This window comes from Ornithorhynchus anatinus, chromosome 3 (assembly GCF_004115215.2).
Source record: "Ornithorhynchus anatinus isolate Pmale09 chromosome 3, mOrnAna1.pri.v4, whole genome shotgun sequence".
Lineage (NCBI taxonomy): Eukaryota > Metazoa > Chordata > Mammalia > Monotremata > Ornithorhynchidae > Ornithorhynchus > Ornithorhynchus anatinus.
The window spans coordinates 109,308,601-109,321,104 of NC_041730.1; the positions used below are offsets into that span (position 1 = coordinate 109,308,601).

The window sequence follows — 12,504 nt, forward strand, 5'->3', positions numbered from 1 at the left end:
TCCCTGCCCAACGACGGGCTCATAGTCTAGAAGGGGGAGACGGACGACAAAACAAAACAAGTAGACAGGCGTCAATAGCATCAAAATAGAGCCTTTCTCCTGCCCACGCTGAGGGGGTGAATGCTTGTCCCCCACCGAAAGCAGGGTGGGCCGAAGCTTCCGGGCTTAATTTAGAATACTGGAAAGGTTGTGGCCGTTTGGAGCAGGGATGGCTTGGACCAGAACAGTAAGGAGCAGAGACCAATTCCTCTAACCAGTAATTAAATGCTACTTCCTCTTCTCCCAAGCAACCACTGCTGTGGTCCCAACTCCTGGCATATCTCAGTTGCCCTACGATACCCGTCTCCTTACTGGGTATCCTGCCTCCAGCCTCTCCAGCTTCAGTCTACACTACCCATTGCTGTCCTGGGCACTGCCCAGATTGTGGCCTAGTGGATAGAACACGGGTCTGGAAATCAGGACTCCTTGATTTCTGGCTCTGCCACTTGTCTGCTATGGGACCCTGGGCAAGTCACTTCACTTCTCTGGACCTCAGTTCCCTCATCTGTAAAATGAAGATTAAGACCATCAGGCCTGTGTCAGACAGGAACGGTGTCCAATCCGCTCATATTGTATCTACCCCAGTGCTTAAAATAATAATAATTATGGCATTTGTTAAGCACTTACTATGTGCCAAGCATTGTTCTACGAGGGGCTCACACTTTTAATCCCCATTTTGCAGATGAGGTAACTGAGGCATAGAGAAGTTAAGTGACTTGCTCAAGGTCACGCAGCAGACAAGGGGCGGAGCCGGGATTAGAACTCATGACCTATGACTCCCACGTGCGGGCTCTTTCCACTAAGCCCTGCTGCTTGGTACCTGGCATATAAATACCTTTCTTATTATTACCATTATTAATAGTATTTATAATAATAATAATTTGGATCAGCACACAATTCTCCACTTCTTAAAAATCTCCAAAGGCTAGTCATCTCCCTTCACATCCATCCCAAACTCCTTACACTCTTCCCCATTTTACATATCAGTCGTCTTCACTCCTCTCCAACTTGCACTTTTCATTCCCCACCTTTCTAATCGTACCTTGCTTCGTACCTCGACTTTCATGAAATCCTATTGTCATCACTTGTTATTATGTCTCCGTTCCTTCACTCAAGCTGTTGTCCTGGCCCAGACTTTTTTCCATTTCCACTCAAGACTGTTTAAGCTCACTGTGGCCAGGGAATATGTCTACCACCTTTGTTTTACTGTACTCTCCCAAATGCTTAGTGCAGTGCTCGGCACACAGTAAGCATTCCAGAAATACCACTGATTGACTGATTCAAATCCATCAGACTGCAAATCCCCCTACCTTGAAAGGACTCCTAAAATCCCATCTCCCCCAGAAACCTTTCCGATTTAATCACATCACCTTAATCACATCGACCCAGTGGACACCCATTAGAAGATCCCTTTTTTGCATATTCAGTTATATATTAAGTTATTTCAATCCTGACATACTTGCTCTATTATATGTTATATACTTGTTCTTCCTCCTTCTTCCACTATTTGTAAATCGATTTTGTCTCTCTTCCCCATTAGATTGTACACAGCTTGAGGGAAGGTAATGTGTTCTCTGCTTCTGTTGTTCTTTCCCAATATAATGCTTAATATAATGCTTTGATCTCAGGTGTTCATTAAAAACTACTGATCAGTAAATCTGAAAACTGTTGCTTATTTGCTTATACTGAGTTACTTTTCTTCTTAATAAAAACTGTGGTGTTTGCTAAGCACTTGATACGTGCCTTGGCACTATATCACAAACTGAGGTAGATACAAGATGATCAGGTTGGATTCAGTCACTGTTCCACATGGGGCTCACAGTCAAAGTAGGAGGAAGAACAGGTATCGAATCCCCAATTTATAGATGAGGAAACTGAGGCACAGAGAAGGGTGACTTGCCAAAGGTCACACAGCAGGCAAGTGGCAGAGCCAAGACACAGGACACACAACCTTAGTCCTCTTACTCCCAGGCCCCTGTTCTTTCCACTAGGCCTTGCTGCCGCTTTTACACTCTCTTCCTCTATGTCTGTCCTTGTCCCCAGTGGATTGTAAGGACACCCAGCTGTCCGGCCCTTTGGTCATCTGTGAAGGAAAGCATGGAACCACTCCGCCTCTTGTCTGCTGTATGACTTTGGGCCAGTCACTTCACTTCTCTTCTTCACTAATCCTCTCCCGCCTTGATGACTGTATCAGCCTCCTTGCTGACATCCCAGCATCCCATCTCTGCCCTCTCCAGTCCATATTTCACTCTGCTGCCCGGATCATTTTTCTACAGAAATGTTCAGGACAATGTTTCCTCACTCCTCAAGAAATTTCAGTGTTTGCCTATCCACCTCCACATCAAACAGAAACTCCTCAGCATTGGCTTTGAAGCACTCAGTCAACTTTCCCCCTCCTGCCTCACCTCACTACTCTCCTACTACAATCCAGCCCGCACACTTTACTCCTTCAGTGCTAATCTTCTCACTATACCTCATTCTTATCTGTCTCACTGCCAAACCCTTGCCCACGTTCTCCCTCTGGCCTGGAACTCCTGCCCTCCTCAAATTTGACAGACAGTGATTCTACCCTGCCCTAAAAACCTTATTGAAGTCACATCTCCTTCAAGGGAACTTCCCTGACTAAGCCCCCCTTTCCTCTTCTCCCACTCCCCTCTGTGTCACTCTGACTTGCTCCCTTTATTCATTCCCCCTCCCAGCCCCACACGCTTATGTCCATATCTGTCATTTATTTCTTTCTACTAATGTCTGTCTCCTCCTCTAGACTGTAAGCTCCCTATGGTCAGGGAATGGGGCTGTTTATTGTCCTATTGTATTCTCCCAAGCCCGTAATACCATGTTTTCTTCCAATACTTCATCAGTGGCTAACACATTTTTTTAAGGTATTTGTAAAACATTTACTGTGTATCAAACACTGTTCTAAGCATTAGGGTAGGTACAGAAGCAGTGTGGCTTAGTGGCAAGAGCATGGGCTTGGGAGTCAGAGGTTGTGTGTTTTAATCCCAGCTCCGGCACTTATCAGCTGTGTGACTTTGGGCAAGTCACTTAACTTCTCTGTGCCTCAGGACCTCGTTTGTAAAATGGGGATTAAGACTGTGAGCCTCACGTGGGACAGCCTGATTTCCTTATATCTACCTCAGCGCCTAGAACAGTGCTTGGCACATAATAAGCGCTTAACAGATACCATCATCGTTATTATTATTACAAGTTAATTAGGTTGGACACAGTTCCTCGGCCTCACAGCCTAAGTCAAAGGGAGAGCAGGAGAACTGAGTCACAGTGAAGTTAAATGACTTGCCCAAGGTTACACAGCAAGCAACTGGCAGAGCTAGGATTAGAACCCAGGTCCTCTGATTCCCAGATTTGTGCTCTTCCCACTAGACCACACGGCTTCTCATTTTAAGCACATCATAAGCATGCAATAAATATGGTTATTGACTGATGGTATTTTCTATTCATAAATATACTAATTCATGTGTTCTCATTTGTACCTTCAAGTAAAGAGAGTAATTTTCATCACCCTAATCATAAATATGTTCTGGCAAGGCAAAACTTTACTGGAGATACTCTGGCCTAAAATACCTCTCTGCACCCTATGTCCAGGCACCCTGCCCAGTTTACAAAGGGAACAAACCCCTGGAGATTCTGTGGCTTCTTAATCGGTTAGCAGTTGTTTCTTAAGAGGCCTTGTAATGAGTCCAATTACAAGAATCTACTGGGTTCCCCACAGGATTAAAACATGAACGGGGCCAAGAGCCAAAAAGAGAGTCCATGCAGTGTGTCCTAGTGAAAGGAGCAAGAGCCTGGGAGTCTGAAGACCTGGGTTCATTCATTCATTCATTCATTCAATAGTATTTATTGAGCGCTTACTATGTGCAGAGCACTGTACTAAGCGCTTGGAATATACAATTCGGCAACAGATAGAGACAATACCTGCCCAATAACGGGCTCACAGTCTAAATGGGGGAGATAGACAGCAAAGCAAAACATAACAAAACAAGACAACAGCATCAAGATAAATAGAATCATGGAGATATACACCTCATCAACAAAATAAATAGGGTAGTAATAATTCTAATCCCTGCTCCACTACTTGTCTACTGTGTGACCTTAGGCAAGTCACTTCACTTCTCTATATCTCAGTCACCTCATCTATAAAACAGGGATTAAGACTGTGAGCCTCATGTGGGACATGGACTGTGACCAGCCTAATTTGCATGTAACTACCCCAGTGCGTAATACAGTTCCTGGCACATAGTGACTAACACATACTATTTTTAAAAAGTGTGACCAAGAACCTGAGCAAAGTTGGGAAGATGCTCAGTCCTCCGTCTGATAACAACTATCAAGGGTAAAAAAAGACCTTGTTTGGTTCGGGCTTTGGGGACTACAGAAGGGAAGAAGCCGATGGGCTTCAACTGGAAAGCTACTGGCCGCATTTATTAGAAAAAGCCATATGAGAGAGAGCAATCTTGGGATGTGGGTGGCGAGACACAATCTGGTAATAATAATAATAATAATGTTGGTATTTGTTAAGCGCTTACTATGTGCAGCGCACTGTTCTAAGCGCTGGGGTAGATAGGTAAACTCTAATAGTTCAATTAATTAATTAATGTTGGTATTTGTTAAGTGCTTACTATGTGCAGAGCACTGTTCTAAACGCTGGGGGAGATACAGAGTAATCAGGTTGTCCCTCGGGAGGCTCACAGTCTTAATCCCCATTTTACAGATGAGGTAACTGAGGCACAGAGAAGTTAAGTGACTTGCCCACAGTCACACAGCTGACAAGTAGCAGCTGGGATTCGAACCCATGACCTCTGACTCCCAAACCCGTGCTCTTTCCACTGAGCCACACTGCTTCTCGTCCAAAAGGGGTTCTTCACAGTGCCTTCCCTGAGAAAACTGGGAATGGGACTCTTCTTGGAGCAAGCACTTTCTCTCTGGCAGGCATGAAGGAAAAAGTTGTTCAATGGAGCCTAATTCTTGTACGCACAAGACTGGAGAGGGCACTTGGAATGTAAGCTCCTGTGGAATATGTCACTTTATTATTCTGCATTTTCCAAGCATTTAGTTCAAAACACTGCACCAAGGGAGTATTTAGTCAGTCAATCTTATTTATTGAGTGCTTACTATGTGCAAGAGCACTACACTAAATATTTGGGAGCGTATAATATAACAATAAACAGACACATTCCCTGCCCACAATAAGCTTACAGTTTACTACTACTAGGTCCCGGAATTCCTAGGGATCCCAACTCTTGCCCCTTCCACGTCAGGGGTCCCTGGAAGACCCCTGCTGTTGTTCTTATTCCCTTTTCAGCTGAGAAGCAGCATGGCCTAGTGGGGAGAGCATGGGGCTGGGAGTCAGAAGGATCCGGGTTCTAATCCCGCCCTGCTACCTGTTTCCTGTGTGACCTTGGGCAACTGACTTCACTTCTCTGTACCTGTTACCTCATCTGTAAAATGGGGGTGAAAACTGAACCCCATGTGGGCCATAGACTGTGACCAACTTGACTATCTTGTGTCTACCCTAGCATTTAGAAATAATAATAATGGCATTTGTTAGGCGCTGTGCCAGGCACTGTGCTAAGCGCTTGGGTAGATGCAAGCTAATCAGGCTGGACACAATCCCTGCCCCACAAGGGGCTTAGAGTTTTCATCCCATTTTACAGATGAGGTTAAGTGACTTGCCCAGGAATGGTGCCTGACACATAGTAAGCACTTAAACTGCAAAAACAAAACAAAAAACTGGAATTTTTTTCCATGAGTCAGCTTTATCACTCTTCCCTTCTCCAGCTGTATCATTCTCCTGCTCTCCTGTCATGCATGTTCCTCCTCCTCTTCCTCCTCCTTCTTCCTGGTGCCTTTTCTTTCTAATAATAACAATAATAATGATTGTGGTATTTGTTAAGTGCTTACAGTGTGCTAAGTCCTGTTCCAAGCACCGGGGTAGATATGAGGTGATCCGGTTGGACATAATTCCTGTTCCACACGGGGCTCACAGTCTTAATCCTTATTTTACAGATGAAGTAGCTGAGGCACAGAGAAGTGAAGTGATTTGCCCAAGGTCAGCAGACTTTTACATTTTCTCCAGCAGCTGCTTTTGCTTTCCTTCCAGTTCCTGCTTCTGCCCTTTCTTTGACTCAATCTTTCTAACACTAGTGCTGAGACGATTCTATTTTCTCTCCCTACTGTGTCACCTCCCGCCCCCCATCACCCAACGCATTTACACCCATACCTTGGTATTCAGTTGCTCTCTCCACTAGTAATTTACTTTAATGTTTGTCTCCTCCACTAGATTGTAAACATCTTAATAATGGTGGTATTTGTTAAGTGCTTACTATGTGCAAAGCACTGTTCTAAGCGCTGGGGGGATACAAGGTGATCAGGTTGTCCCATGTGGGGCTCACAGTTTTAATGCCCATTTTACAGATGAGGTAACTGAGGCACAGAGTAGTGAAGTGACGCCCAAAGGCACACAGCTGGCAAACGGTGGAGCCAGGATTAGAACCCATGACCTCTGACTGCTAAGCCTGGGCTCTTTCCACTGAGCCACACTGCTTCTCTTAAGGCAGGGTCCATGTCTACTAATACTGTGATACTCTCCAAAGTGCTCAATACAGTGCTCTATACACTGGAAGCAAACAATAGGTAGCAAGAAGCAGTGTGACTCAGTGAAAAGAGCCCGGGCTTGGGAGTCAGAGGTCATGGATTTGAATCCCGACTCTGCCCCTTGTCAGCTGTGTGACCGTGGGCAAGTCACTTCACTTCTCTGTGCCTCAGTTCCCTCATCTGTAAAATGGGGATGAAGAATATGAGCCTCACATGGGTCAACCTCATTCCCCTGTATCTACCCCAGCGCTTAGAACAGTGCTCTGCACGTAGTAAGCACTTAACAAATACCAACATTATTATTATTATTATTAATTGATTATGTGGGTGTGTGCTTGCAGTCACGTTTTTTCCCTCAGCCTGTTGCTTTCAGACTTAAAGGAATGTGGATTACTCAATACCATAATAGCAGTAACAATAATCAAAATAAAAACACCATCATGTAGTTACATAATGTCTAATTCCAAGGAACATGAAGAGCCCTCAGATATTTATGAAATTGAATTCTCGTAACATCTGTGGGAAGTGGAGAGGGGGTGGAGAGTATTATTTTTCTTCTAAAGAAGAGAGACTGAGTTTTCTCTGCTTTACACACTGATCAAGTGGATTCAACTCAGCTAAGATTCAACTCAGAGCTCCTGCCTCCCAAGGGACAGCTCTATCCACTATCCAGTACAATGTCATTGCCTTGTTATTTAGGAAGGCCATTCACACTTGGTTTGATACACCAGCAAACCTATGATTTATTTGAGAGATTGGTGTTTTAGGTCATGAAGCAGATTCCACCAAGAAAGAAGGAAAGCACAAAACCAAGGCAGTTCTAAGTTTTAAACCCTTCTGGGGATAGATACAAATAGAAAAAAGGCAAGATCATCATCATTACCTTCAACAACCTGGTTGATAAATATTTACCATAAACTGCAAAGTGTAAACTCCATATGGTCAGGGATTATTATCTCTACCAACTCTGCTGTGCTTTCCCAAGCACTTAGAACAGTGCTCTGCCCATGGTAAATGCTCACTAAATACCACTGATAGATTGAGAGCCCACAGTAAGTAAAATCCTGTACTAGGCAGTGGGGAGGGTTTCAAAGATATTGCCCCCAGGATATTGCAGTCTAAGGGGGTAACAGGTCAAACATAAAAATATACGTAATTTGACTAGAATCTACAGTCTAGAGTCCTCTAGACTGTAAGCTTGTCAAGGGCAGGGAACGTGGCTCCCAACTCTGTTATATTGTTATATTCATTCATTCATTCAGTTGTATTTATTGAGTGCTTACTGTGTGCAGAGCACTGTACTAAGTGCTTGGAAAGTACAGTTCAGCAACAAGTAGAGACAATCCCTTCCCACAAAGGGCTCACAGTCTAGAAGGAGGGAGACAGGTATGAAAACAAATAAACAGGCATCGATAGCATCAATATAAATAAATAGAATTATACATACACATCATTAATATAAATAGAATTATAAATATGTACACAAGTGCTATAAGGGTGGCAAGAGGAAAGGGAGCAAGCTGGGGCGATGGGGCTGAGAGGAGGAGCAGAGGAAAAGGCCTCCTGGGAAGGCCTCCTGGAGGAGTTGTGTCTTCAGTAGGGCTTTGAAGGAGGGAAGTGTGATTGTTTGGCAGATTTGAGGAGGGAGGGCATTCCAGGCCAGAGACAGGTTGTGGGCCAGGGGTCGACGGCGGGACAGGTGAGAACGAGGCACAGTGAGAAGGTGAGCACCGGAGGAGTGGAGTGTGTGGGCTGGGATGTAGAAGTAAAGAAGGGAGGTGAGGTAAGAAGGGACAAGGTGATGGAGAGCTTTGAAGCCAATAGTGAGGGGGGAGGAGGGGGTGAAATGTCCAGAACGTTTCTGTGGAAAGATAATCTGTGCAGCAGAGTGAAGTATAGACTGAAGCTGGGAGAGACAGGAGGTTGGGAGATCAGAAAGGATCTTGTATCAGTACAACATGGGCTCCCAAGTGCTTAGTACAGTGCTCTGCATACAGTAAATACTCAATAAATACCACTGATTGATCGGATGAGCCAATGGCACAAAACATGGGAATTACAAGTACCGGACCTAAACAACCAAAACCTTCAGAGATACAGGGGCTGGAGTGAACGATTCGCATAAGACTGCAGACTCAAGACTAGACTGTAGACTAGCCTCTAGGGAACATGTCTACTCCCTTTATTGTATTGTACTCTCCCTAGTACTTGATAGAATGAGGATCCTGGGGGGGGGAAGCAGCGTGACTCACTGGAAAGAGCACGGGCTTTGGAGTCAGAGGTCATAGGTTCGAACCCCGGCTCTACCACTTGTCAGCTGTGTGACTTTGGGCAAGTCACTTAACTTCTCGGTGCCTCAGTTACCTCATCTGTAAAATGGGGATTACGACTGTGAGCCCCACGTGGGACCACCTGATTCCCCTGTGTCTACCCCAGCGCTTAGAACAGTGCTCGGCACATAGTAAGCGCTTAACAAATACCAACATTATTATTATTAGGTGGGTTGCAAACAGAACTTTGAAGAAGGGGACAGGAATGGTTTGGTCAGGCATTCTAGAAAGGAAATCTGGTTGGGTTGGGGTTGAGAGACGTGTTGTTGTTGTCTTATGCTGTCAAGTCGTGTCCAACCCATAGCGACGCCAAAGACACATCTCTCCCAGAACCCCCAACTTCCATCTGCAGTCGTTCTGGTAGCGTAGCTATGGAGTTTTCTTGGTAAAAATACGGAAGTAGTTTGCCATTCCCTCCTTCCCCAAGGTAAATGAGTCTCTGCCCTCGACTCTCTTCCATGCCACTGCTGCCCAGCACGGGTGAGTTTTGACTTGTAGCAGATTGCCTTCCACTCACTAGTCACTGCCCAAGCTAGAAATGGAATGGGTAGGCCTCTGCTTGACTGTCCCTCCTGTAGTCATGACTGGTAGAGTTCTGAAAACTCTCCAGGTGCGACCCTGAGAGGGGAGAGACATGCATAGGGAGAATAATCAACAGGTTTGCTTGGGCAGAGTGAAGAGCGTGAGTTAGTGTATAATAGGAGAAAAGGGTAGTTAAAGGTGAGCCCGTTGATTGAAAGTCTTGAAGATCATAGTGAAAAATTAATATATAGTGGCAGGTACGAGAAAGTCGCTATAGGCTTTGAGGAAGGAAAGAACATACTGAGAAAGATGCTAGAGGAAGCTGACTTTTACCCGGTGTAGAGAACCCAACAAGAGTGAAAAGAGGGGGAAAACAAGGGCACCAGAAGACCGCTAATAAGTTAGCCATCCCTGGCGATAGGACGGAGGAAGGAAGACGATTGTCCACAAGAGTAGAGAGGATGGGGCAAGAAGATCCCTGCTCACCACTTATCTCCCTTTGCGTGACCTTGGGTAAGTCACTCCATTCATTCATTCATTCAATCATATTTATTGAGCGTTTACTGTGTGCAGAGCGCTGTACTAAGCTCTTGGGAGAATACAATATAGCAATAAATAGACACTTCCCTGCCACAGCGAGCTTACTGTCTAGAGAAGGAGGCAGACATGAATATAAATAAATTCATTCATTCACTCATTCAATAGTATTTATTGAGCACTTACTATGTGCAGAGCACTGTACTAAGGGCTTGGAATGTACAATTCGGCAACAGATAGAGACGATCCCTGCCCATTGACAGACTCTCTCCGTCCCAACTGCTACCATGTTAATACAATCACTCATTTTAGCCCACCTAGATTACTGCACAAACTTCCTCGCTGACCTCCCAACCTCCTGTCTCTCCTCACTTCACTCTGTTGCCTGGATCATCTTTCTACAAAAATGTTCAGGACATGTTACGCCGCTCCTCAAAACTCTCTGGTGGTTGCCCACCCTCCTCCATATCAAACAAAAACTCCTCACCATTGGCTTTAAAGCTCTCCATCACCTTGCCCCCTCCTACCTCACCTCGCTTCTCTCCTTCTACAACCCAGCCCGCATTCTTCCCTCCTCTGGTGCTAACCTCCTCACCGAGCCTCGATCTCACCTGTCTCGTTGCCAACCCCTGGCCCAAGTCCTGACTCTGACCGGGAACGCCCTCTCTCCTCAAATCTGCCAGACAATTACACTTCCCTGCTTCAAAGTCTTCCTGGAGGCATATCTCCTCCAAGAGGCCTTCTCAGACTAAACTTTGCTTTTCCTCATTTCCCTCTCTCTTCTGCCTCACCCTGACTTACTCCCTTTGCTCTTCCCCGCCTTCCCGGCCCCACAGCACTTATGTATATATCTGTAATTTGATTTATTTGTATTGATGTCTGTCTCCTCCCACCCCTCTAGACTGTGAGCTCGTTTTGGGCAGGGAATGTCACTGTTTATTGATACATTGTACTTTCCCACTGTTGAGGGATAATCCGGTCCCTCAAGGGGCTTTCCATCTATGTAAAGGGAGAAGAAGTATTGAATTCCCATTTTGCAGATGAGGGAACTATTGTGTTTATGTTCCTGCTGCTGCCCAGTCCTTGGTGGTCAGCCTGTCAGTCAATCATATTTATTGAACACTGTGTGCAGAACACTGTACTAAGCACTTGGGAGAGTACGGTATAATAATATAACATTCTCTGCCCATAATGAGTGTGTGTCTGTGTTGTATGGTACAGTGCTCTGCACACAAGTATTTAATAAATACAATTGAATGAGTGAATGAATAAAATGGGGATTAAGACTGTGAGCCCCATGTGGGACATGGGCTGTGTCCAACCTGATTAGCTTCTATCTACCCAGTGCTTTGTACAGTGCCAGGTACATAGTAAGTGGTTAACAAAAACCATCAGGAAAAAAAAAAGATCTGAGAAGTTTTGCTTAGATGTATTGTACTCTTGTAAGCGTTTAGCAGTGTGTTCTGCACATAGTAAGTGCTCAATAAATAGCACTGACTGATTGATGCAATCAGGGAAGCAGCATAGCGTAGTGGATAGAGCACGGGCCTGGGAGTCGGAAGGTCCTGGGTTCTATTACCGGCTTTGCCGCTTGTCTGCTCTGTGACCGTGGGCAACTCACTTCACTTCCTCATGCCTCAGTTACCTCATCTGTAAAATGAGGAATCAAACTGTGAGCCCCACACCGGACAGGGACTGTGTTCAACCGAATTTGCTTGTATGCACCCCAGCGCTTAATACAGTGCCTGGTACATAGTAAGCGCTTAAATACCATCGTCGTCATCATCATCACTGATGTGGGTAACAGATGAGAGGAGACAAATACATTGGAAAGTGGGGTCAGGGAGGACAATGATGCTCTGGATGATGATAATAGTAATGGTATTATTGAGCATCTGCTAAGTGAAATATGCTGTACTAAAAATAGTTGGGAAAATACAAGAAATGCATAAAACATATTCCCTGCTAACAAGAAGTTTACAGTCCACCAGTGGGGACAGAAATTAAATATTCTGAAACAGTGAAATGAGGATAATCGGTCAATCAATGAATGGAATTTGTTGAGTGCTTACTGTGTGTAGAGCACTGTACTAAGCATTTGGGAAAGTACAGTACAATAGAGTCAGTAAATGTGATGTCTGCCCACAGGAGTTTACAGGCAGTCAGTCATTCATTCATGCATTCAGTTGTATTTGTCGTGCACTTACTGTGGGCAGAACATTGTACGAAGCGCTTGGGAAGAGAAGCAGCGTGGCTCAGTGGAAAGAGCCCGGGCTCGGGAGTCAGAGATCATGGGTTCGAATCCCACCTCTGCCACTTGTCAGCTGGGTGACTGTGGGCAAGTCACTTCACTTCTTGGGTCCTCAGTTCCCTCGTCTGGAAAATGGGGATGAACACTGTGAGCCTCACGTGGGACAACCTGATTACCCTGTATCTACCCCAGCGCTTAGAACAGTGCTCTGCA

General features: G+C 45.1%; 1 non-coding gene across 1 annotated transcript; it reads right to left on the reverse strand.

The window, feature by feature from the left end:
* Positions 1 to 9,471: 9,471 nt before the first annotated feature.
* Positions 9,472 to 9,609, reverse strand: LOC114810588. Its single transcript, XR_003758284.1, has one exon. It is a non-coding gene; the product is annotated as a small nucleolar RNA SNORA7 (small nucleolar RNA).
* Between the last annotated feature and the right edge of the window lie 2,895 nt (positions 9,610 to 12,504).